Source organism: Zea mays, chromosome 3 (assembly GCF_902167145.1).
Source record: "Zea mays cultivar B73 chromosome 3, Zm-B73-REFERENCE-NAM-5.0, whole genome shotgun sequence".
NCBI classification, from domain to species: Eukaryota; Viridiplantae; Streptophyta; class Magnoliopsida; order Poales; family Poaceae; genus Zea; species Zea mays.
The window spans coordinates 82,038,178-82,064,296 of NC_050098.1; positions in this window are offsets into that span (position 1 = coordinate 82,038,178).

Genomic DNA, 26,119 nt, shown 5'->3' on the forward strand with positions numbered 1-26,119 from the left:
AGGGCTGTTTCTACAATAACATCAAAGACTGCCTAAAAATTCTTCTGGCAAAACATTGTTTGCCGCTTCGGGGTACCATCCGAACTAACAGTTGACAACGGCAAGCAGTTTGACAGCCAAGACTTCAAGGATTTTTGTTTCTCCATTGGCACCAAGCTTGCCTTCGCCTCAGTCTATCATCCGCAGTCCAACGGGGTTGTGGAACGCGCCAATGGGAAAATCTTCACAGCTGTCAAGAAGATGCTACTTGATGAAAAAAGGGCAGATGGACCGATTTGTTACCTGAGGCAGTCTGGGCACTAAACACGACTGAGTGCAGGGCGACTGGGTTTACTCCCTTCCGCCTTCTATACGGATCGGAGGCCATGACCCCGCAAGAAATAAAGCATGGGTCCCCGCGAACAGTTCTGTCATCCGTCCCCGACGTGGACGAGCCAACTTCAAAGGATCAAATTGACGGAGACCGAGTCTTCGCCCTACAGGCCCTAAACAAATACCAAGCCCAGACCAAAGCATGGCGCGACCACACAGTCATCCCGAGGGAGTTCAGCGAAGGGGACCTCGTACTCGTCCGAACAGCTCGGACGGAGTCTAAGGGCAAGCTGGAGCCCAAGTGGGAGGGCCCCTTTATAGTCAAGACAAAAGCTTCCCCCAGCGCTTACAGGCTCACAACGCCAAACGGCGAGGACCTGGAGCACTCCTGGAACATCGACAACCTCCGCAAATTTTTTGTTTGACTCATCAGGGCTGATCTCGCCCTTGTAATTCGCAAAAACAATCTTGTACCGGCCCGCACTCTTTTCCTCCCGGGGGGTGAGGTTTTTAACGAGGCGGAGCCATGTAATATATGTGTGAAAAATCCCCCGCAAAAACATGCGTCGAAAAAAGACCGCGACGACGGTCTTCGACATTCGACCAATACGAGGTCACCGCGAGGCTAAGCGCTAGCCACCCTCGCGTGCGACAAATCCGCGCAGAAGTCGCCTAAGGGTGCAGCCGGACTAGCACAACAAGTGCGAAAAAACCGAAGTCTACCACGAAGACTATCCGCGCAGAAGTCGCCTAAGGGTGCAGCCGGACTAGCACAACAAGTGCGAAAAAACCGAAGTCTACCGCGAAGACTATCCGCGCAGAAGTCGCCTAAGGGTACAGCCGGACTAGCACAACAAGTGCGAAAAAACCGAAGTCTACCGCGAAGACTATCCGCGCAGAAGTCGCCTAAGGGTGCAGCCGGACTAGCACACAAGTGCGAAAAAACTGAAGTCTACCGCGAAGACTATCCGCGCAGAAGCCGCCTAAGGGTGCAGCCGGACTAGCACAACAAGTGCGAAAAAACCGAAGGCTACCGCGAAGACTGTCCGTGCAGAAGACACCTAAGGGTGCAACCGGACTAGCAAAACAAAAACAGAAACGACAACATCAAACCGTCCGCGCCAAGACCGACTATAATCGCACGAGCACAACATAACAAAACACAACGCCTTCGCAGGCATAGACAAGCGAGGGCACACAACTTCATCATACAAGCCTTTACACATATACAAGCGAGGGCACCACACTCTACATCGGCTCAACCTTAGGAATAATTCCCATCTCCCGATAATTAAATAACATTATCCTAAGCTCCTCACCCGCAAAAAGACTTCGCAGTTCCCCTTCACCTGTACTCACGACGGCCAGCAAAGACAACAGTTCCTGCCGGCCAGCCCTACTCACACGAAGCCGAGCCCCCTCCGCCCCACTAACCCTACGCTTCGCAACCACCCTTCGTCGTCGGCGCCCGGTGCTAGAACCTGGCACATCTTCTGCGTCCGCGGCGTGCGGCGAAGCCTCCGCCGCAACCACATCCAAGGCCGCAAAGTAGTCCAAGTCCTCCTCCGACGACTCCTCAGTCCACTCAACCGAGCTTCCAGAGTCAGCAAAATCAAAAAACTCAGATGCAGATCCACCACATTCATTACCACCTTCCGCGGTCGAAGCCGCCAAAAATTTAGCAGTGGCGGTTGCGTGCGCAGGCCCAAAATCTTGAACCTGTGCAGCAACCAAAATTCAGCAACATATCCAAAATTCCCCAACCCTCTACACCCACTATGCCACCTGCGAAGGCCCTGACGTTGCGGGAGCCTCCGCCGTTGGCTCCGCCGTTGCTTCCGCTGTTGTTTCCGCCGCCACCGCCGTGGGATCTTCAGCGCTCGGCGCAGCAGCTGCGGGGGCGTCAGGCGCGCCTTCGGCGACCTCTGGGGGCAGGTCTTCGCCGGCCGCAGCGGATACGGGGGCATCCGGTGCGTCTTCCGCGGTCTCCGGGGTCGGCTCCAGGGCGACCCCAGACACGGCCTCCGCCGGGGTCGGCTCCGGGTCAGGCAGCGCGCTGTTCAACGCCCCGAAATCGTCCACCCTCTCGCCACACGCCGCCTAAGACAAAACACACAAAACTCAGCAAACACACACATAGCCCACATCCAACAAACGCCAAACAAACGAAAACGTTACCTGAGCCCTCGTCGTCTCGGCCCGCTCCCTGACCACCTCGCGACCATGCGGACCCCCACATCCGGTCGTAGATGGCTCTGGCGGAGTCCTTCACTACGGGGTCCTCAACCTTATAGATATCTCGCTCAAAATCTTCATCGGCTTGGTCGAAGACCTCGAAGTGCCGGCACCCTTCGCGGGAGAGCGCGTTCATCGCCCCCTCGCAGGTGACCAGGGAGGCATACGACATAAGCCCCTCCACGACAGTGGGGAGTGCCTGCAACTCCTCCTGCACCCACTCCAGGCAGCGAAGTCCGGGCTCTCGGTCCGGCACTTCGAAATCACCGGTCCGCGCGCCCAGCTCACGGTATGTATCCATAAGCTGCTTGCGCGTCCGCTCTGCCTCCTCGCGCGACACGGCCTCGGCCCTCTCCACGCGGCTCTCCAGGGCGGTGAGCCGCTCCTGCAGCTGCTCGGCGCGCTCCCTGGCAAGATTGCCCTCCGTCCGCGCCAGTTTGGCCTCCGCCTGCGCAGCCTGCTCCTTGGCGAGGGCCTCGTTGGTCTCCCTCCTCTCCCCCGCCAGTTGGCGCCGGAGGTCAGCCTTCTCCCTCTCCAGTGCGGCCACCTTGTCCGTCAGCTTACGGCACTTGCTGTCGGCGGCCGATTTTTCACGGACGGCGTCAGCATGTTGTGTCCGAAGTCTCTCGACTTCGGCAGACACAGCTGCCGTGAGGGCCCCCGACGCTGTACGGTTGGCGAAGTCAGCCACCTGCAGAACACACGTAAGGCCGCGGCCCCAGCAAAAAAAAAACAAAAAAAAAGAGAGAGAGTCTAGCTCAGCGGACCTGACTCAGCGCCTCTGTCACCTCCTTCAGCCGGCGGGACGCAGCGCCCGCCTCATCCCTGACGGCCGCGAGGGCCGACACCTCGCCTCCGGTGCTAAGAGCCTCGCCCTTCGCCTTCGGCACTACGGCAGCCGTCGTGGTCGCCGCGGCAGGCGCAACTATAGCAAGTTGGCCTTCGTCCGACCCTGCGACGTATCAACGAATAAAAAAAACGAGCCAACGACTTACCACCAAGATAGTCGTCCACATTAATATCGGTGCCGAAGTCGGCGACACGTTTGCCTGACAACCACAACGCTCGGGCCGCCTTCGCGACCTCCGCCACTCCGCTGGACGGCGGCACCACCTTCGTCGATTTGGAGCCTTCGGCGCCTGCCGTTGCCTCCGGCGCCTTGCTAGATACAGGGGCGCCCGACTTCGCCGCCAGCGGCGGCTTGCCTCCGCCGGGGGCCGCAGCCTTCGCAGCCCCCCGATGCCTCTTCGGCCTGGCTTCAACGAGCCTGACAACCGCCTGTCGCTTTTGTGCAGCTCCCTGGCGATCCTTGTCCATCACTGCCGACACAACAGCAGCAATATTCCGCCCGTAAGGAAAAACTCTCCATTCACGAACCATGCGAGATGTAAAAAAGTCCTCGCCAGCCGCGCGGGGGATAGGAACATTCCTAGGCCAACAACCCCCGGTAACCCTCAGCATCCGAGCCGAAGACTCCCGGAGCTCGGGCGAAGACATCCTTCCCCCGGGGGCCGCGCACGTCCTCATCAACTCTCTAGCAAAACCATCAGAAACCCCAAGACCTCCCATAGCAGTACCTAATTTTCTCTTTTTAGAGGATGGGGCGGCCGTCGGCGCAGGGTCGTCTCCAGTCTCCACCACCGGCTTCTTCCCACGGCGGTCCACTTCGTCTTGACCAGGATAGCCGTCATATGGCAATTGATTTAATTCAAAAACCCTGTTCAAACGGTCATTCGACCCGCGGATATCAAAGTGCGCTGGCCCTCTGTCCTCGGCAAGTAACGTCCAACGAGCCGCACCGCCCCATCCTCCGCCTCACGCACAAAGGCGGCCGGGTCGCGGTTTTGCAGATTCAGCGCGAAGGCAGGACTTCGCACCACCCTTCCACCATGAAAAGGCATCTGGCGAGGGCACACTTCGCCCAACGCCCAGCCATGCGCCAAGGGCCATACCCCGTACGCCACAAATTCTTCAACCAAATCGCGCCCACTGCTCAGGCCGGCGGCGCACCGAAGGGCCCCTTCGTCCACATCCTCCTCCGTCACTTCAAAGGGCGGGTACACTGAGTAAAAATGAGAACACATCTCGGACATGGGGAGTCCCTCATGGCCTTCGACGGTACCCTCAGCAACGTAAAACCAAAATTCATTCCAGTTGCCCCACTTATTGCGGGCGCAAGGAACCAACTCGACTACCTGCATCGTGGTCTTGCCGGTCTTCGGCGTGAATGTGCAGGACCCAAACTGAGCGACTTCGTCTCCAATCATCCTCTTCTGCCAGTGCAAACAATAATACTTCGCAAAAACTTCAACCGATGGCTGTCCACCGTACGAAGTCGTCGCCCAGACATACTTCGACAGAGCCACCACGGCATTCGGTGTCAGCTGATGTATCTGAACGTTGAACCTGCGCAGGACTTCGCCAACAAATCGGTGCGCAGGCAAGCGGAGACCGGCGGCGAAGAACGCCTCGAAAACAACCAACTCGCCCTCCGGCTCGGGGACTTCCTCCGTCCCCGGGACTCGAGCAACTCCGCCGCCGAAGTAACCCAACCGCTGCATATCTTGCACGAGGGCCGACGACATCCGCGACACGCCAAAATCAACAGAATCGCCGGCGCGCAATTCCTCCGCCATCAAACTACTCATCGTCTCCTCAGAGGAGGAGGCGGCCGGCGGCGAGGGATCGGCCGGCGGCGTAGCGGCAGCGGAAGAAGAGGAGGTCGGCATCGCTACGTACCGTCGGCGGCGACGGGCGGTCTGCTTCACTCGAGCCAGATCTCCGGCGAACAAGAGCACGGCGGGCAGTCAAGCAGCAAGACGGCGGGCGGCTAGGGTTTTCACGGAGTGCGGAAAGTGAAGTTCAAAAAGCACCGTCCCCCGCCCCCTTTTATAGGCAGGGCGCAGCGCTTCGAGAAACCCGCAATCCAACAGTACGCCGTCAATCAACGGTCATATCAAAAACCCCTGCGGAACCAATTCGAGCGAGGGCAGCGTCTCCGCCATCTAGCGACGTCTTCGGCACCAGGTGGCTTTGCCGAACTGGTCCCTCGGAGGGCAAATGTTGGGGCGAAGGCAAAGACGCCACCCTTCGCTCGAAGCCTTCGCTGCAGCCGCTGGTCTGACAGAGACAAAACAGGCAGGGACACCCTTCGCTTGATCGGCACCAGACGAAGACCGGCGACAGCGTCATCCCACAGTGCGGCCTCGTCCAGTTCAGAGGCCCACGTGCGATCCGGCCCATCGTAACGGGCCCTGCGTGGCCGCCGCGCGTTACGGGCCTGATTTGTAAAGGCATCCCTGTAATTACAGTCTGTAACCCCGCTTTATGGGAATATTCTGGGGATAACCTAGGTAGCTGAGGGCACATGCGTCCTTAGCACAAGGCGTTGGGCGCTTAGGTACCTATAAATACCCCCGCACAGTGCCCGTGAGAGGCCAGATTAACAGAGCTATTGCCTTCTAGCACGTAACCCTGTTGACATCACCGTTCATCCTTGTTGGCCTCCTTGCGACTGAGAGCGAGTACCAACAGCAATCATTACCTCTAGAATTTCTGCAATGCCAGTGGAAGCGGCTAAAGGGGTCTCTTCTGAATGCTTTGGCGGAGAAGGTCTCTCTTCTTCTCCGCGGTCAGATGACATAGCCTTTCTTTTCTTTGGTACCGAAGGCTCTAGTGTCAACTTCGGGTTCTTTGTCAACCTTTTCTTCTTATCCTTTTCAATAGACCTCTATGCTTACCTTTTCAACACACATACTACCCTTTTTCTTTTCAACCCCACAGCTTCTTCATCAAGTCTTTCATAGTCAGGGTACTCGAAGCCCAGGGCATCCATCACCCGATTTAGTCTCTGTTCCTCTCGCGTGACGAAGGCAGCATTCATTAGCTAGTCCTCCTTCTTACTATAATTCCCAAGGATCTCATTGCACATTGTTTTTATTAGTTCCAACCATTCGATACACGACTTGCCGAAGCTTTTCTAAAATGTGAAGCGGCAGGGAAGTCGTACAAGTTCATATTCATTCCCTTCTATTTTCTTCAGCATTCCCCACCCACCAGATGTTGGAAAAGTTTTATTGGCCAGGTATTCTTGCACCAAATCCTGAGTAGTAATATGCTCCACAACAACCTTGACTTCCACTTCGGCTAACTGGCAGGGGGAGCCGAGCTACATATTGCATAATGGTCGTGTCATGCCGAAGCTCAGTCCCAAGGGACTCATCACCATAGTCATAAGTTTCTCCCTCTTCTTCTCGTCAGCTTTCACGTAAAACCATTTATTTGTCCAGCCAGTCGGCCACTTGGTGCGATAACCAACCATAGGAGCTTTGGTATCTTTACGGTACACAAAATTGTAACATCCAAAGATCTTATGAAGTCCTCCAGCTCTAGCCTTCGTCTGGTAGTGGAGTTCATGCACCCGACAAAATCCTTCAGCGTTGGCACTCTTCCCTTGGCTTCGGAGAGCCCATATATAGACACTAAGTCTAACTATGGCATTTGGGGTGAGTTGATGAAGGTAGATCTCAAACTTCTTTAAAATTTCACCAATCATGTTGTATAGAGGGAATCGAAGACCTGCTCTAAAGAAGCTCTTAAAAACTACGACTTCGTTGTTCCTTGGTTCCGGTTTCACTTCTTCCCCAGCAAACCGAACTAGTTCGTCATCATGCTTTCCAAAATATCCTTATTTCTTCATTAAAAACAGATCTTCCACTTTAACTGTGGATTTTCCAAACTCAATATGGCTAGGTTTGCTCGGACTTAAAATGCCATCATCATCTTTGTTATCTTTGTCAACTTCGACAATAGTTGGATCAGCTTCGGCAACAACAACAACTTCTATTGGAACTGGCTCTTTTTCTTCTTGTACAACTAACCCAGAACGTTTCATCATTTCTGAGATGGGGGCCGTCTCAGAATCTCCAGCCTCTTCTCCTTCGCGTGCTACTCTGGCAGTAGACCTCACTCTAGCTATTTTAGATTTTACGAGACGAAGCTACAATCAACTAATTGGACGTTTGTTTGAAGATTATACAACAAGTTCACGGAAAGCAAGAAGCTTTGGCTTTGGTAAAAATTTTCAATAGCACAATGGCACAGTAGCAATGAATGTTGTGGTAACTTCTCACCAGCTCGTCTCTTTATATAGCCCCACAGGTGAAGAAGGCGAACCGCCGAGACGCGCGTACTAGCTGATCGGTGGACCGGTAAGCGCCGTAAATTTTATATTTGTTTTTTAATAACAAGCTCAGGAAAGGTGTTTTTTGGACCTTAGGTATGCAGAAGCCTTCTATTTTCACGGACAGAGCTCGTTATGAAAAATCGACCTAGCACCGCGAAGGGGCTACTGTTGGGGGTCTTTTTCTCCGCCGAAGGTCCTCAAGACGAAAACATTGTCTGAAAGAGACAACATCGAATGTCGAAGCTACAGCCGAAGGACGACAACTTCAGCTTAAGGTGGCGACAAAGGTCAAATATGCAGCCGAGTCAGAGAGGAAAAGACTAGTTAATCCCTGATGATTTATGTTACGATTATGTGTACATGTTAAGGTCATAAATGTACTTTTACTCGAGCTACGTCCCGTGCCTATAAATAGGTGAATAGTACACCCATACTGTTCACGCTGAATTGTAATTGCTCTCGCGTCAACACCTTCAAACAAGCCGAAGGTATCAATGTAATATAAATTCTGTTAATGTTGATATGTATATCATGAAATAAATATATGAATGAATGAATAACATATATTGTCTCTATGAACTCTTATTCTCATGAATGATGAAGGTGTGTCATTCATGACCTTCGTTCGAAGATCATTATATCCGAAAGGAGGTAATGCTTCGAAGGACGAAGGTCCTTAATCTATAACAATTGTGTTGCCTTGTTCTTGATTCACTGCATTTGAGAACAAGTGACCAACATCACTAGACTTCTAATGAGATTCCTAATTAGCATATTAGCTACTCGACCTAGCATACTAGTATCCATTTCATAAAGGAACTTGAGTTCATGCATCTAGGGTTTCAAACAACTCCTATACGTAAGTGCACAGTACAGGCCTAAAATCGAATTGCAGTAATGTAGCATATATAACAGTTATGCATAAAATCGAGGCTTTCCTTCAGGTGTTGGTGTTGCTGGGATGTCCTTGGCAGCAGGTTTGGGAGTAGGCTCCTGGCTCTCCTCTTGATCAACTTCTTGCTCTAGGATCAGCATGTACTCTCCGTCAGCGGGGTTGCAATATAACAAATGAAAATGCATGAGAGATATGTCATGATATGCTAAAAAGCTTATTGGTGATGCATGGTTTAGTAATACTAGGTTTCTTAGCAAAAATGTGGGAAATGTGCTATTAAACAAGTCCTCCTAGGAGTTGGCATTCTAGTGTTCTTAGTTTGAGGTTTGTTCTTGGAAAGGGGTTGATTAAGGCTCAAATTACTTTCTTAAATATTTAGTTAAGTATTAGATGGGTCTTGCTTAAGTCACTAAACTAATCATTAGTGTTACTCTTAACTCCCTTTTCCTTTTCGACTAAGGTTTAAAGGGGTGATTCGAACTACAACCCTATTTTGAAAATTCCAAAAATTCTATAAAAATTAGAGTGACTTCCAACTGGTCACTAGAGGTTGTCCTAGGAGTTTGGGGTCAAAAGTAATTAGGGTCTGCCCTGGAAAAAATAACAAATTCTAGAGCAAAGGGGCACATTATGCTACACCTCTTATCTAACAGTTGCTATTGTCCTAATGGACATTTCTCCAAGTATCTAGGTAAAGTATTAGAGCCTTATACCAAATTTCACAAAGTGATACTTAGTGGTATTTTATCTAGTGTTTTCTAAAGTTTGGGGATAGAATAGCACTTACAACTAACTTGTCTTTTGAAAAGTATCAAACAACAGATTTAGTAATTTTCTTAGGTTCATCTTAGCACAAGGACAATCACTCTCAAAGTTGGGGTTGATTCTTCTCTAGACTCTTTTTCTATGATTTTCTGAAGCTTTCTCTATTTTACTTATTTAAATGATGGCTCTATATTACTTCACTGGATTTAGGACTAATACATTTTTCTTAGGTACTCTAAGAAATCTAGGAAAATAAAGTGCTCATTAGTTTCCTATTTTTACCCTCTATTTTCATTTTCGAAAACAATGAGCAGATTCATTCTTTAGTGGATAAACTCTACTAAAACTCTTCAACTGGGGTGTTAATTATTTTTAAACAGTGTTAATATTGGAAAACTATTTACCCAAATTTTGTCAGCTCTACCGGAAATGTTCTCCTATTTTTCTCCTTATTTCTGAGGTTTAACAATTTGTGATGAATTTTCGGATGAGGCACCGCGGTTTGAGGAGCTGCTGGTATAGGGAGGTTATCGGGTCAATCATACTATGTTAGCTTTGTTGGGACCCAATGACATGTGGTTAGGTGGGCCCAATCACCAGAGAAGGAGGGAGCTCAGGTGCACAACAAAATAGTAGGTAGGGAACTGTAGCGTATTGTTATGTGTGTACCGTCCATGTACAGTGCAGGCATATTTATAGGTAACCGGGTAGGTAGGTGGATCCCTTAAGTACTGTTATACCCCAAGTTACCTGCTACAACTCTAGAATATTCCTCCTTACGGGGTCATTACATTGATCAGAAGTACAATCTTATTAGACATACTATGGAACCTACCCCAAGGAGGGGCATACAAACGGGGCCCAAATGGAGACGAAGCGCAGCCTGGGCCCCACCATTGAGCGGCATGGCCTTCGCCCATGCAGCGCCCTTCGCTATGTGAAGCCGAGCCTTTGACCTCTCTAGGACTGTCGTCGTATAGAAATGTCCGAGACTATGGGGGCACCTTCGCGAGGTTGCAACGAGCCCCCTTTTAAACAGTGTGGCCTTTCGCTCCGACGTCTCTAGCAGCTCTGGTTGGAGACCTCAATACTAGTACCGATGGAAGTACTCATCGCTTTGTGTACCTGCGACAAAACCTGTTCGATTGATGTTAAAGGTCTAACCGAGGGGGTGATAAGCCTTCACTCCAACACTAGCCCCCCGAGGGGCTACTTCATCTTGGTGAGCTAGTCCCGAAGTCTTTTCTAGGAGATGGTCAAACGGTGCTCTCATTAGGTTGAAGTGGTCCTTGAGGGGGTTGAAATATGACCGTTGGGAAGTGATGTTTTATTGTGGGACCGATGGTTTCCCGAGGCGCTTTCTTAGGCCTATAAAGACTGGTCCTGACCGCGGTGGGAAAACTTTTACGCACTGGTGCAAAGAACCCTTGCCTTCTTCATCTGAGAAAACTGCTGCGTGAATTCCACTTCTCGCCACCAGTGAATTGGCCCTCGTGAAGCAGATCGCTCGCCGCTGCAGACGGTACATAAAGACATCTTCTTCCTCGTCGTCGTCCGCTGCGGCTGTGCCGTCGAGCGTGTTGTCGTCGGAGAAGACAGTTAGCGATTCAGCGGCGGTAGTGGAGTTGTTGAGGGGGCACACGGTGGAGTCTGGGACGTCAAGGATTTACTCGGGCCGCGTGCTTTAGATGCAGTGCTTGGGGTATTTTGAGGATAGTGTGGGGTGCCCTTCGGGAGCCGAGGAGGTCCCAGAGTCAAAGGGGGAACTGGTTGTTGTTTTTGAGGAGTTCTTCATTGTTGGCCTTCGCTTTCCTATGCATTGATTTGTCATCAAAGTGTTGTAGCGTTTCAAAGTTCAAATTCACCAGATCACGCCGAACTCCATGGTGGCGCTGGCAAAGTTTGTGGGCAGCGACTACGTATGGTGGAGAGCCCTCAGTTGAAGTCTTCGCTAAGAATTATTGCCTCCATTGGTAGAAGAAGGTTGCTGGCAGAAAGATTATGCAATTTGGCTCGTGCATGTTCACCCCAAGGATTGGGAAGACTTTGAATGAAGTTGTGGAACTTGTTCAATGCACAAAGAACAAAAATGGGGGAATTGGTGGGATTTCCGGATTTATGTGACCTTGAAAGATGCTGAAGGCGTACCAGGGTTACCACCGTCCATACAGTGACACCCTAGGTGTTTATTACGTGTTATGCCGTGAGGTTGGTCCTAATATCATGTCGTCAGTGGAAATCTTGAATTCTCGGCCGCATCTATCTCTATTTATCAAAGTTGTTCAAGAACGTTTCACTGAATTCGAAGTTATTTGATCCCGAGAAATGCCCAAATCTTGAGTATGTTAAAACTTTTTCTTGAAACGAATACATATTCGAGCTTTAATCTGGTCTTGCAAATCTCGTCTAAAGCTCATTTATTTGAAATCTCGGTAGTCGTTATTCGATCTGTATCTGAATCCGATTTCTTGATATTCGGTCTATGTCCAAATATTAATCTGAACCCGTACTCCCAAGAAGAATCTCTAATGTGTTGGCCTCTAATCAATTCTTATCCTAACCGACTCGATATACCGCATCAAGTCCAAATTTGAAACCAAATGTCGATAATAATTTTCTTTTATTAAACCAACTTGCTTGATTCCGATCGTAAATCCGAAAGATGGGCAAATCTCAAGTTATTTTATTTTTCTAATAATGCACGAGTAACTTTTACAAGCAACGCTAGAATAAAATTCTTGGGCTAATTATTTCCTCTTAGTTTCTCATTCTCCGGACGCTAGTTTCCCTTCATTCCCCGCGCCGGTCTCAGCCAACAGGAGAGCGCCGCGCAAAACTGGCCAACAGATGACCACTCCTCTCTAGCCAATAAAATGTCGCCATCCAAATTCGACCAATCACGTGTGAGATTTTTTATCAAAAAATAAAATAAAGCTTCCTTAGCCATCAAAAAAGGTCCCTCATTCCTTCTACCGTAAGTAAGCCACCAGCCCCCAATTTCCTTTAAATCCCCTCACGCCCAACCTTTCTATGTTGTTTCCCCACGCTCATCTCTTCTACCTCAAGCCCCTCCTCCGCCATGGCTGGCCTCCCTGTCTCCTTCCCCCACGACAACAGCAGGTCACTAGCCACCTCCGGCCTCCTCCCCAAGCACATGTAGTAGCCGCTCACCTCCCTACTTCCTCATGTTAGCGCCCACTGGCACCAACCGGATGAGGGGAAGGGGATCAGAGAAAGGAGGCGCTGAGGACAAGGAACTGGAGGAGGAGATACAGGAATGTTGATTGTATTTCTTTTCTTGTCTCGCTTTTCCTTAATACAAAGTCTTATATCCCCGCAACACACACCCAACCCTGAATTACATATTGACCCACTCAGGGCCCATGATTCTGGTATTGGGCTTCGGCACACGTTTGGGCCTTGCTTCCTTGCCGTGTCCAGATTCCTTCTCCTCCATGGCTCCAGTGTTAGTTTGCTTCATCTGTTGAGCTGGAGTGCTGACATCTCCCCCCTCTTTAGCACCACCATGTCCCTAGGCTGGTGCTGAAGGAAAGCGCTGATGGAGAGGTTCCAGATCTTCCTAGGTAGCAAGAGATGATGGCAGCGATGACCACTTGATCAAGCCTTGGGAAACAGCTTGCACGCCGCGCAGGATCACACGCTTCTGTAGAATCTCAATGGGAACCTACAAATGATCATTAGGGTCGGGCAGATCAGTAGTCACTTGGGTAGATGGAGTTCCAGTTTGTAAGCCACACTACCCACTCGAGCCAGGATGAGATAAGGGCCAAAGTAGTGGAACGACAGTTTCTGCGAAGAGCGGGGTGCCACTTTGGTCTGAACATGAGGCTAAAGCTTCAAGAAAACCGTGTCTCCGACCTGGAAGACACGCTTTGAGCGGCGTTTATCAGCCTGCGATTTCATTCGCTGCTTGGCCTGAGCTAAATGTTGCTGGAGCAGATTGTTCATCACAGCCTTGTCTTGAAGAAAGGCGGTGAGATCAGTTGAGGTTGAATCCAGGCATTGGACAACTAGGTGCCTGGGTGGATACCCATACAGTGCTTCAAATGGAGTACGACCAATTAAGGAGAGGTGGCTGGTGTTGTACCAGAACTCAGCTGCACTTAACCAGAGTGCCCAATTCGATGGACAAGCGTGGACAAAACAACGCAAGTAAGTTTCCAAGCACTAATTCACCCTTTCAATCTGGTCGTCTGATTGAGGGTGATAAGAACTGCTCATATGAAGGTTGAAACCTGCCTGCTTAAATAGTTCCTTCCAGAAGTTGCTGGTTAAAATTTTGTCGCGGTCGGAAACTATGGCAGCAGGAAGCCCATGAAGCTTATAGATATGTTGGAAGAATACTTCTGCAATTGTGACAACTGTGAAGGGATGTGTCAACGGCACAAAATGAGCATACTTAGTGAAGAGGTCCACTATTACTAGAATGCAATCAAAGCGCTTGGATTTGGGCAGTCCATCGATGAAATACATAGAGATTGTATTCCAAGCAACAGTTAGTATGGCCAGTGGCTGGAGAAGACCTAGAGCACGGGTTCGGTCCGGCTTGGCTTGTTGGCACACTTGACAAGAATGAATCCAGTTTTGAACAAAAGATTTCATACCGCGCCAGGCGAAGACCTGCTTCAGTTTCTAGTAAGTAACTGGAATACCCGAATGGCCTCCCAATGGACTTTGGTGAAAAACCTCAACCAACTGACATTTGATAGTATTGTTGTCACCAATCCATATGCGCTGCTTATACCTCAAAAGTCCATTCTGGAGCTGAAAATGTGGCATAGAGGAACCATCCAGAGACAACTTGGCCAACAACTCCTTGGCGTGTGAGTCAGTTGAGTAGGACTGAGCTACAGACGATATCCAGAGAGGAGTGGTAACGAATAGAGCTGAACAGGTGGACTCGTGTGTGAGTACACTATGGAGTACTGTAGACCGAGAAGTTTGGTAAAGACTTTTTGCTGCAGTGTGTCTGGAGTCGTTGCTCATTTAAGTGAACTAAGCTGTGTTGGTCCGTATGGATCACAAACTCAGCATGTTGGAGGTAAGATCGCCAATGTTCCATTGCTAGGAGGATTGCCAAGTACTCCTTCTCGTAAGTGGAGAGGCCACGAGTTTTTAGACCCAACGCCTTACTAACAAAAGCATGGGGATGACTGGCTTGCATCAGGACTGCTCCTATTCCCACTGCACAGGCATCTGTTTCCAATATAAACTGCTTGGAGAAGTCTGGAAGAGCTAGCTGGACTTCGCTCAGGGCTGTCTTAAGGCATTCAAATGCAGTGTCGTGTTCAGTTGTCCAGCAGAACATGGTGTTCTTTTTGAGTAAATTGGTCAATGGTTTTGAGATAATACCGAAATGCCTGATGAACTTCCGGTAGTAGCCACTATGTAGTTCCTTGGAGTTGGTTGGAGTAGGCCATGTGACAATTGTGGACACCTTGTGGGGATCAATGTGCACTCTAGCAGCGCTGATGACATGCCCAAGGTAGGAAATGGACCGAGTAGCAAAAGTGCATTTAGAGAGCTTAACCTTCCAGTTATCTTGTTGCAGCAGATCCAGCACTACCTTCAGGTGTTCAATGTGAGCCTCTAAGAATGAACTGTACACAAGAATGTCATCGAAAAACACCAAGGCAAATTTCCTGAGAACATGCAACAGAGTATTATTCATGGCGCTTTGGAAGGTGGCAGGAGCTCCTGTGAGGCCAAATGCCATCACGCGGAACTCATAGTGGTCACTATGTGTTTGAAATGCAGTTTTGAATTCTTCCCCTTCCTAAAGAAGAATTTGGTGGAACCCAGCTCGTAGATCCAAGCTTGAGAACCAACTAGCACCTTGGAGTTCATCGAGGAATTCATCAATGATTGGCACAGGATATTTCTGTTTGATAGTGAGTGCGGTGAGGTGCCAAAAATCCACACAAAACCACCATGATTTGTCCTTTTTATGAACCATCAACACTGGACTAGAGAAAGGGCTGGTGCTGTGCTTTATAATTCCAGACTGAAGCATGTCCTTGACTTGTGCTTCGATCTCAACTTTGATCGCTGGAGCATAACGATACGGCCGAATGAAAATAGGTTGGGCTCCAGGGACTAGCGGTATAGAGTGATCACATGATCTGGATGGTGGTAACCCCTTTGGTTCCTCAAAGGTAGACAAGTGTTGCTGCAGGACTGAAGTGATGCGAGGATCCAAATCAGTTAGCATGGTTGTTGTGCCTTTAGCTTGCAAGAGGTAGACAACATGAAGCATGTCATATGGATCAGAATGGTGAAACCTGCCTTGTAAACATATAAGGTTGCCCTGGTAAGGTAGTGAGATCCACTTGTCTTTCCAATTGATTTTCATAGGACTAAATTTTTCCAGCCAGTCCATGCCAATAACAACATCATAAGTTGACAATGGGAACACTAGGAAATCTGTATAAAATGTGTATGCTTGGACTGTCCATTCAGCTGCTTTCAAGATATGTGAGAACTGAATATGTCCACCATCAGACACTTTAACTATCATTGGAGAAGGCATGAGGGAAACTCCCAAAAGTTGAGCAGCCAGAGAGGTATTGACAAATGAAAGAGAGCTACCTAAATCAACCAAAATTGATATGGGATGGCCTTGACAAGTACCCTGTAGCTAAACCGTGTTTGGGGAGCTCAAACCTGAAACTTCTGATACTGAAACAGAAAGCAGCTCCTGAGAAACAGATTTGTTGTCTGGCTCGATACAATCATGGGCTTCAACCGGTTCATGCATCAGCTCCCACATCTCTTCCAAAACTTGTAGCTGAACAGTTGGAGCACAATGATGTCCATGGAACCATTTCTCAGCGCACTTGTCACACAGGCCGCGTGCACGCCTGTATGCCTTCATGGAGGATAACTTGTCATCAGTAGAACGTGTCCCCTTGCTAGCTTTAGAAGTGAACTTCGCTAGAGCTGGAGGACGAGGCAGGGGCAGTTGATGCTGAGCAGACGAAGGTCCTCATGCATACACTGGCTTGCGAACATCGGACCGAGTAGGCTCCATCACCTCTTCCTGCAATTGGGCAAGAGCACCGGTAGTATCGAGTGTGGAAGGGCGATGTAAAAGCACATTGGATTTAATAGTGTTCTTCAGCACGTCAATAAAATGCAGAGTATAAAACATGGGATCAGTTTTGTTCTCATAAGCTGATAGCTGATCTATAAGTTCAGAAAATTATTCAATATAGAGTGCTACAGTCGAAGATTGATGAATGTGAAATAACTGGCGGATAAACTGTTCGTGTTGGTCGCGCCCGAAACGTTCCAACATCCAAGTACTGAATTCCCTCCAACTAGCTCCCTTAAGCTTTCTCTCCACATACTGCCATCAATGGGCAGCTGGGCTGGAGAAATGCTGCACAGACACCTGAATCCACATGCTGGGGTCAACTCCGTAAAGATCGAAGTAATCTTCGGACCTACCGATCCACAGTCGTGGGTTGTCCCCATTGAATGTGGGAAAGTGCTACTTGGGAAGCGATCCAAGATTAGGTGTGGTTGGTGATTTGGCTGTGTGGCCTCCAAAGTGATAAGGTGCAGCACCGATAATATGTGGTGAAGCTGGGAACTCGAATTCGGGCTTACCATTGGGCGGGAGTTGGTTTCGGGCATCGAATGCCCAAAACCAGGCTCTCGACGATGAGTTGCAGTGCCTTGCCCTTCTTGGCCATCATTCCAGCATCCGGCAGGTGGGCGCCGGGATGCTGACCGATGATATCCGAGAATCCCTGGCTGAGCGGAAGCCGAAGACCACATCGCTTGGTCCCAATGGATGTTCATCATGGAGATCTTGGACTGGACGGAGTCGAGGAGAACGTCGTCGATGGCAGATTCGATGCTAGGGCACCATGATTCGAATGCCGTCGTCGATGATTATAACGTCGCCACACGAGTGGTAGTCGCCGCCTCCACGTGAGCGAGTCGATCCGCGGAATCGGCGTCGTACGATGCCAACTGGGCGGTGACTGTAACACCCCTGGTGTTACTGCCACTAAAACTTGAGCATAACATCATAAGCATTGGCATGTCATGTGATTGTTACACTTAGAATGCATTCACTAGGCAAAAAGTTCAAACAAGTTGTATTGATGTGACATGTTATAAGTGAAACCCTAGGAAAAAGTGCTTAACCCTAGATTGGGCTTAATAGATCAAACAAGGCTTAATAAGGGAAAACTTCAAAACTCAATTGAAATAGTCATAAAATGTCACCAGGAATGGACTTAAGTAACATCCAAACCCTAGAAGTACTAAAAACCCTAAATAGAACCCTGGAAAAACCCTAGACTAAAACCCTAGGGGGCTAAGTGCAAAATTAGTGCACTTTTGGACTAAAGTGCAAAAACCATGAAATTAAGGCATCTTAACTCATGTGGTTCACAAGTATGTGGATTTGCATCCTAAACCCTGTGATTTGGACCTATTTGCAAAAGCCACATTTGAGCTCTATTAGGTTAAGTCTGAAATTCAGTGGGATTGGCTCAACTTTAGGGCCCTATATCTTCCAAATTATAAAGTTTTTTCCCTAGGTCACCACATCAAGTTTGTAGAGCTATGAAAGGGGAACAATTTTTCTATAGAGATCAAGTCCTAGTACTATGAAAATTTTTGAGAAAATTGGGTTCAAAGTTGGGCTGTCAGGTTGTCCTAAGTCTGAATTCATACTGATAGTGTGATTGAGCAAACCTTGAACTGGGATAAGACCATGATCCAGTAGGAATTTGACTAGAGATGCTATAGTAAAAATGAAGATAGATTATATGTCTATAACTTTGATGCAGATGAATTATGAGGTTATCACATAGAATTTGGAGAAAATCGGCCGTGATTTTGCTCTGTCAGTCGTTCTGAAGGAACTATGTGATGGTACAGTATCCCGATCGGATTGCCAGCTCAGTAAGCTCGCCGCCGGTGATCCGCACGTCCAGATTTGCGCTGGTCGCTGTGATTCGTGCTTGGCACACAGAGGATATACACGGGAAGGTAAAAGATCTCACGGGGGAAGGGATTTGATCGCAGATTGAAGTTTATCACCGTGCCTGTAGCCATTGCGACGTGGCCAGACCGCCAGCGTCGCCGCGGAAGCTCCAGTGACCTCGGTTGCGCCACGCTGTAGCTTGTTACTGTGCGGTCGTAATTGTGGCACCCTTAGGAGTATAATCCTTGAGCCGTTGCACCGGTGAACGCCACGGTCACAGCCACCCGTGTTCTTCCCTATCTCGGGCCGCCAGCATGCCGTGACCAAATTGAGAGCCACCGACCCCAAATCCTATAAATTGAGCGCACCCTTGGCTACGCCATGTAGTCAAGCACTCAACGCACCCACCCGTGCCTCCGATTAGTCACCAGAGAACTCCAATTTGGGATTTTCCCCAAATCGGTCAAGAACACCGCAGAAGTGAACTCACCGTGGCCAGCTCTCCACAGGTCCGATCGTGTTCCCCTCGCTCTTGTTCTAGCATTCCTATGTGTTCTTAAAGCTCATTGGCCCGACCAATTGCTCTAAACCAGAGTAGATCGACAGGAACACTTTGATTTGTCCATGAACTGCGTGGTCACCATGGACAGAGTGATTATGAGTTAGAAGCTTGCAATTAGGTGAGGAGAAATGATTGTCAGGGGTAGAATTAGGTGCCAGCCGAGCCTAGGGTCCGGTCCTTGTGTATCTCGGCCGGCACAAGCTCGCCGGAAGCACTACGCATCGCCGTCCACCGTCGTTGACCTCGTAGTGTGAAGGGATAGAAACACAGGGGTTTATTTGCAAACATCAGCGACTGCAGCAAATAGTGTCTTGGACTCTTTTGAGTTATTCAAAAAGACATGGTCCTCGATGCAATGTCTACACGCGGGCGCACGCGGGCGCGTTTTCGCCAGCTTATGGGCCGACTCAGGCCAGTTTAAGACCAATTCTGTAGCGCCTTTTTCTTTTTCTTTTTCTTCTAGATTTAGAAAATTCCTAGAAAATTGTAGAAAATGCTAAAAATACCAAAACAATTTTATTAGGCTCCTAATTTTCCATAGAATTTAATAAAAATAGTTTCATGATTTTTAGTTCTAATAGGGAATTTTGGGGCATTTAAAATAGCCAAAATCCATACTTCTGGAATTTTAGAGAATAATTTGTAATTCCAAAATTCACCAAACTCTTTAGGTAAACTTTAAATAATATTTAGAAACCTTGGGTAAATTTTGGTATGATTTGGACTATGCTTAATACTTAGAACCCAAAACCCTAGCCCCCTGCCCTATGAACTTCACTATAGACTCCGAAAACCCTAAGTTCTCGGAGATCCATGAAGGAAAGTTATATTCAAGACCTTAGACAATAAACTTTTATTATCTTAGCATTTTCATGAGCATTCATGATTATATATGGTTATATCTAGAGAACGAAGAGGAAATAGAAGTCGAAGAAGCAAGGACTTCACCACCACCACCTGAAGAACATCAGGCAGGCAACTGTATTTATTTTGATATCTGCAGAACAGCCTGATTCACTAGTAACACAAGGCAAGCCCCAGTGCATTTGTCACCTCCTTGTTCCTTTTAAAATCTTTCTCACTTTCTTGATGCATTAGGTGATAGGAGTTGTGTGCTAAACCAATTCCTGCATTTCCTTCCTTGGATTTGATTATTTCTCCTTAAATCCCTGTTTTACAAAAGGTTTTTCTTATGCTTAGCTTTGCTTTAGAAAAACAAAATGTTTTGCTTTCACAAAAGATGATGCTTCAAAGTGGGTGCGATGTTTTTGAAAATAAAACTTGATGGTGGATCCATCATGGCCATGATGGGTTCAACATCGGAAAAGATGTACCTCTGCTAGGTACCTAACTTTGGGTTTGAAATGATTAAGCTGAGACCGGGCGGGTGATTGCACGAGAAGAGAGTCTCGGTGTAGTGTCTCTATCTAAGTCGATTAAGGACCATGTTGATGTAGGCCTGCTGACCGAGGACCCTTTAACTGGTCACATGCCTCATCATGGGTAAGCTTTGCCTCGGGCAGACTAATACCAGAATAAGATAATACACAATGGGAGTGGAGAGATGGCGAGAGTAGCGTGTGCCCTCCGTGGCAAGAGGCTGGACGGTGGTGTATCTGTGCTCTCGGTTGCCGTGAACCTGATCTGGTCTTAAGAACCCCGGTGGCGAGTTGACATATGCAAGGGTTAAGTGCTACATATGTTGGGTGATTGGAGATCCTCAGTTGAGTATAATCGATTGGGATCGTCGTAACTTTACGGACATGAAGACTTGGTGACTGTCTTACACATAGCATTCCAGTGAATATGAAGGGATGTTAAGAAATTGGCTAGTATAGGTTAAGTGAATGAATTAGGGTAGAAAGAACCCTAGCTACAGGTAATTTTACTTAACTTGACAAATAAAACTGGATTTTTAAGGATCCACTATTAGTAAGCATTTATGCAAACAGAGTCTTTGATAATTGATAAGCCATACCTTGACTCCTAAAGGCCAGCATATCGTTGAGAGTCTTTTACTTTGACGGGTAAGTCTTGTGAAAGTACGCTTCGTACTCAGGGCTTTGTCCCATGTTGTTTTAGGTGAAGAAGCAGCAAACTTTTGTTGCTTCTGTTCCAAGGTGGTACCAAAAGAAGAGAATCAAGACTAAAGCTGCGGGAGGAAAGGTCCTCCGTTAAGAAAAACTTTTACTGTTTATTCGGGAGGGGTTTTTGCCTCCCAGGTTATGTAATAATAATACTCCGCACACATATATTTTGTTCTGGTATGTAACTATATAACTCTGTCTTACTTTTCAATAAAGTAAGTTATTGTAACTGCTTCCGCCTTTTCATACCTCCAATGTATTGTAATGTCTGCGTGACGGGTGAAACGCTCTTGGGAAAGGTAAGGAATTGAGATACCGAACGTGTCAAGTGATCAGGTGCACCTACAGGTTTGTTTGAGGTACATTGGACAAGGACAACTGTAGGTGGGCCTAATGACTTGGGAGGTTCTGTCACAGCTGGTATCGGAGCGAAGCCCATCTCTGCAGATGTTATGAGACATTTTGAAAAAGAATTTTCAAAGACTTATCTAGAAAATTTCTTTCCTTCTTACTTAACTACCTTCTGAAATACTTATTTAAAGACCAGATAATAGAGTGCAAGGTGTGAATCAACTAAGGTTGATTCTGTAATTATACATGCATCATGCTAAAAACTATGCTAATAAGATTTTCCCCCTCATGGAGATATGTCACCGCGCACAAGAAAGACCGCGCGCAAGTCTACCGGACCGATTGACGTACCCCGCCATCAATTAGCTCCAAGGCATGAAGACAGTAGTAGTGGTAGCAATGATCCAATCGGGGATCTGGAAGCTCAAGTAGAACAGCTTCGATCAGAGCTCCGTCACAGGAACGATATATGGGTCGCGGATGGTGAGAGAATAAACGAATTGAGAACTGACATCCGCCACCTGCAAGACCAACTTGCCGAACGAGATCTAGCGCTCGATTGGGCTGTTAACTCTCGTTCACTTGCTTGGGCCAAGGAAGCCAAAGCTCGAGCCCGCGTGGAGGAGCTTAGCACAGCCGTGGACAACTTGCAGGTTTATTGTAATACACTACATGAGGAAGTTCATGTATTGTATTCACAACTGTACCCTAATGTACCTGTGGATCCTGTCGGGATGGAAGCCGGACCTTCTGGAGTAGCGGGAGAAGCACTTGGTGGTGAACTGGACCTTTTCAGGCCTCCTCCCTCTATGAAGCTGGTTGATGAATGGTCTCCTACACCCGACAGCGAGGCTACCAAAAGTGATAGGAAGCTAGAATAGTGTAGTATAGAAGTAGTGATAATGTGTAATAGGTAATGTAATCCTGTTGTAAATTCGAGTCTGAACATTACCCTTTTAAATAATGTAAAATGGACAGGATGATGCAGGAACCTCCCGTGGGAGGGAAGCAACCCGTAATCCACCCCCAGTACCTCCAACATTAGCTGAGGCCATCGTTGCCTTAGTTAATGCCACGACCGACAACACCCGCTTTCTGCGGGAAATGGCGAGACAACAAATGCAACAGCAAGGCGGGCGAGCGCATCCGCAAGGACCCCGCGAAACTTCATATCTGGATTTCTCAGAGACATGTCCCCCATTATTTGTCAAGGCGGAAGATCCTCTGGAAGCAGATGAGTGGATCCGGGTTATCGAACAGAAGTTCTTGTTTCTTCGATGTACGGAGACTCAAAAGCCCTTATTTGTGGCACAACAGTTGCGAGGCCCTGCCAGCACATGGTGGGGAAATTATGTAGCCGTTCAGTCGGTCGGCATCAAATTACATGGGACGAGTTCAAACTGGCTTTCCGGGAGCATTATATTCCTAAAGGGGTGCTCCATATGAAGCATGAGGAATTTATGAAGCTCAAGCAAGGTGGGGATACTGTCACTCAATATCTCAATAAATTCAACCACTTGTCCCAATATGCCATCGATCAAGTCAACACTGATTTAAAGAAGAAAAATTGCTTTATGAGAGGTCTCAATGACCGGTTGCAGCGGAAAATGGCCACGTGCCTCGACCTCACTTATAGCAGGGCTGTCAGCACGGCGCTGGCAGTTGAAGCCAAATATGCAGGCCCAGAAAAATCAAAGGGCTATGGAGGCGACAGGCCCAATCAGGTGCCTGAGAAAAGACAAAGGTTGGTAATCTGGCCTTTTAATTAGAATCGTTCTTCATCGCGCCCACCCTCCTACCCTTTCAAACAACTGATTTTATCCGTCCTGCCGCTGCCCCCACATCAACAAGTCAGCCAGGTGCCCCTGGTACTCGTTTCCCCGCTCTCCCGAGCTCTTCAACAGGCTGCTTTAATTGTGGAAAGTCCGGACATTTTATCAAGGACTGTCCCTACCCAAAGCAAAATCGATCAAATAATCAGCAGAGTTCTGGGAGTTCCGCTTAAGGCAAGGGAAATGCGGCAAACAATACCGCGGGCAAAAATATGAGGAAGACGGGGCAGATTTATTATACTCAAGTGGCCATGACACTGGAAGGCGAACCTGTTATGATGGGTACATTTCTCGTGGCCAATCACCCTGCAGTTATTCTTTTTGATTCTGGCGCTTCACATACATTCATAAGTAAAAAGTTTATGGAGCAACATTGCATTCCATACAATAAATCAAGGGAAGGGTTTATAATTCATTCGCCTGGGGGACAAATATTTACTAAAGAAGTGGCTTACCATGTGCCCGTAACATTGGCTGAACGGGACGTTCCTACAAACATGATTGTTCTAAAAGGCCAAGATATAGATGTAATTTTGGGCATGAATTGGTTAGCCCAGCATAAAGCAATCCTCAACACTGATTTGAGAACCATCAGGTTGAGTTATGGCCAAGAAGAGGTTCTCTTGTCCATCCCCGTAACTATTCCGGCTAAACCATGTGGTAGCGTATACGCAGCCGTTATACCGGAGATCCAAGATATTCTGGTAGTATGTGAATTCCCGGACGTCTTTCCGGAAGATCTGCCTAGATTGCCTCCAGAAAGAGATGTAGAATTTGTGATTGAGTTGAAGCCCGGTACGGCTCCTATTTCTAGAAGGTCGTACCGAATGCCTCTGAATGAACTAGCAGAACTCAAGACCCAATTACAAGATCTACTAGAAAAAGGATTCATCCGACCAAGCTCATCACCTTGGGGTTGTCCAGCCATCTTTGTGAAGAAGGATCAAACGCTTCAGATGTGTGTGGATTATAGACCCCTTAATGAGGTCACCATCAAGAACAAGTACCCTCTCCCCCGGATTGACATCCTATTTGATCAACTTACCGGAGCCCGGGTATTTTCCAAAATTGACCTCAGGTCGAGTTATCATCAGATCTGTATCCGACCCGAAGATATACCCAAGACCGCATTGACTATGCGGTATGGATTATTTGAATATCTAGTTATGCATTTCGGACTAACAAATGCTCTTGCCCACTTCACATATCTGATGAACTCGGTATTTATGCCCTAGTTGGACAAATTTGTGGTGGTATTTGTCGGCATTTCGAGACCGGGGGGTCCCTAAGCCGACGAGTGAGTGTGCCGCGTGCCCCAGCCCAGATGGGTCGAGCGCGTGGGCGAGCGCGAAGGGGGGAAAGCGAGGTGGCCGGAGACGGGCGTGAGAGAGGTGGAAATCCCGTGGCCTTCGTGTTCGTCCCGCGCCCAGGTCGGGTGCGCTTGCAGTAGGGGGTTACAAGCGTCCACGCGGGTGAGGGAAGCGAGCGGCCCCAAGAGAGCGCCTGTCCCGTCCTCGTCCCAGCGCGGCCAACCTTCTCTAAGAAGGCCCTGGTCCTTCCTTTTATAGGCATAAGGAGAGGATCCAGGTGTACAATGGGGGTGTAGCAGAGTGCTACGTGTCTAGCGGGGGGAGAGCTAGCGCCCTAAGTACATGCCAATGCGGCAGCCAGAGAGATCTTGGCACCCTGCTGGTGTGATGTCGTGGCTGTCGGAGGAGCAACGGAGCCTGGCGGAGGGACAGCTGTCGGAGCGATTGAGTCCTTGCTGACGTCCCCTTGCTTTCATAAGGGAGTTGAGAGCCGCCGTCGTCATAGGGCTTGCGGGGCGCCATCATTGCCTATCTGGCGGAGCTAGCCAGATGGGACACCGGTCTTGTTCTCTGCGGCCCGAGTCGGCTCGGGGTAGGGTGATGATGGCGCTTCCTGTTGATGTGGCGGGCCTGTGCCCTAGGTCGGGCGACGTGGAGGCTCCTCCGAAGCCGAGGTCGAGTCTGTCTTCCATGGCCGAGGCTGAGCCCGAACCCCTGGGTCGGGCGAGGCGGAGGTCGTTCGGCAGAGGCCAGGGCGGAGTCCGAGCCCTGGGGTCGGGCGAAGTGGAGTTCGTCGTCTTCTGGGGCTGAGCCCGAGTCCGAGCCCTGGGTCGGGCGGAGCGGAGTTCGCCGTCTTCCGGGGCTTAGCCCAAGTCCGAGCCCTGGGTCAGGCGGAGCGGAGTTTGCCGTCTTCCGGGGCTTAGCCCGAGTCCGAGCCCTGGGTCGGGCGGAGCGGAGTTCGCCGTCTTCCGGGGCTTAGCCCGAGTCTGAGCCCTGGGTCGGGCGGAGCGGAGTTCGCCGTCTTCCGGGGCCTAGCCCGAGTCCGAGCCCTGGGTCGGGCGGAGCGGAGTTCACCGTCTTCCGGGGCTTAGCCTGAGTCCGAGCCCTGGGTCGGGCGGAGCGAAGTTTCCTATGGCGCCTTTGGCAGGGCCTGACTGCCTGTCAGTCTCACTCTGTCAAGTGGCACTGCAGTCGGAGTGGCGCAGGCGGCGCTGTCCTTCTGTCAGACCGGTTAGTGGAGCGGCGAAGTGACGGCGGTCACTTCGGCTCTGCCGGGGGGCGCGCGTCAGGATAAAGGTGCCAGGCTACCTTTGCGTTAAATGCTCCTGCGACTCGGTCGGTCGGCGCGGCGATTTAGTCAGGGTTGCTTCTTAGCGAAGGCAAGGCCTCGGGCGAGCCGGAGATGTGTCCACCGTTAAAGGGGGGCCTCGGGCGAGACGGAAATCCCTCGGGGTCGGCTGCCCTTGCCCGAGGCTAGGCTCGGGCGAGGCGTGATCGAGTCGCTCGTATGGACTGATCCCTGACTTAATCGCACCCATCAGGCCTTTGCAGCTTTATGCTGATGGGGGTTACCAGCTGAGAATTAGGCGTCTTGAGGGTACCCCTAATTATGGTCCCCGA